Raw genomic sequence first — 1,004 nt, 5'->3', positions numbered from 1 at the left:
CAGGGTGGACACACAGATGTTAGCAGAGCTGGGGCTCACCACCCCCCCTCCCTCCCCAAAATGTGGACAGAGCCTGTGGTGGGATGGATGGGCACCCACTGGGGCAGCTCAGCACTCTGTCACAGGCACATGGCTGTGCCCTTTGCCCACTGACAGCCCCAGGGGTGTCTGGACCCCTCCACTCACCAGCTGGACACGGGTGGTGTGGCAGTTCCTGCGCTCGGGGCCCTGCTCCAGCACATTGGGGGCTCCCGGCTGCAAAGAGAGCATCGTGCTGGAGGCTGGGGCTCTGTGCCCCCCAACCCTGCTCCCCAGGCTGGGGCTGTGTGTGGTGCCAGGGCGCTTCCCAGGGCTTCACCCGCCAGCACGGCACCCCCGCGGTGCTCACCGGGGGCCGGTTGACGAGCCAGAACGCCTGCTCCTGGCAGTCGATGACGATGCGGTCGCCCTTCCGCCGCTGCTTGGCCGCCCTGCCCGTGCAGAGGCAGCGGGGGAGCGCTGGCACCCCGCACCCCGCCTGCCCCGCACCCGCGGGGGCTCCGTCCCGGCCGCTCCCCGGGGCGCGGCGGGCCCGGCCGTGCCCGCACTCACCGCAGCTGCTCCCGCGCCTGCATCACCACGAAGTCCCACGTGTGATTGATCCGCTTGTGCAGGAGGTTGTAGTTGTCCTGGGGAGCGTCACCCGGGTGGGCACGGTGTGGTACCTGTCCCCTTGCCCGGCTCCGCGTCCCGTTGCCCGAAGGGCAACCACAACTCCCCGCGGTGCCGGTGCCCCCACCGCAGGGGAGCCCCTGCTCCTGGGTGAGCTGAGACCCCCCAGCTCATCACGGGAGGGCACCGCTCACCTTCTCGTGCTCGATCAGGTCGCCCTGCTTGCGGATGTTCTTCTTGGCCAGGTAAATGGCTGCGAGAGGAACGGCGGCACCTCAGAGGGGCTGGGAAGGGGCTGCAGCCCGTGCGGTGCCAGCAGCACGGTGGCACTTACCGTAGTCCAGCTCCGTGGC

At 69.8% G+C, this 1,004-nt stretch overlaps 2 long non-coding RNA genes across 2 annotated transcripts; both read right to left on the bottom strand.

Annotated features, from left to right (window-relative positions):
• Positions 1-176: 176 nt before the first annotated feature.
• Positions 177-635, bottom strand: LOC113979263. The gene is made up of 3 exons (XR_003537770.1): positions 592-635; positions 389-470; positions 177-255 (listed from the first exon to the last, which is right to left on the bottom strand). It is a non-coding gene; the product is annotated as an uncharacterized LOC113979263 (long non-coding RNA).
• Positions 636-640: 5 nt separating this feature from the next.
• On the bottom strand, positions 641-1,004 carry LOC113979262. The gene is made up of 3 exons (XR_003537769.1): positions 986-1,004; positions 846-904; positions 641-668 (listed from the first exon to the last, which is right to left on the bottom strand). It is a non-coding gene; the product is annotated as an uncharacterized LOC113979262 (long non-coding RNA).

The sequence above is a fragment of the Neopelma chrysocephalum genome, unplaced genomic scaffold, assembly GCF_003984885.1.
Source record: "Neopelma chrysocephalum unplaced genomic scaffold, ASM398488v2 Primary Assembly neopelma1_64075, whole genome shotgun sequence".
Lineage (NCBI taxonomy): Eukaryota > Metazoa > Chordata > Aves > Passeriformes > Pipridae > Neopelma > Neopelma chrysocephalum.
This window is presented reverse-complemented; position numbering and strand designations above follow the sequence as displayed.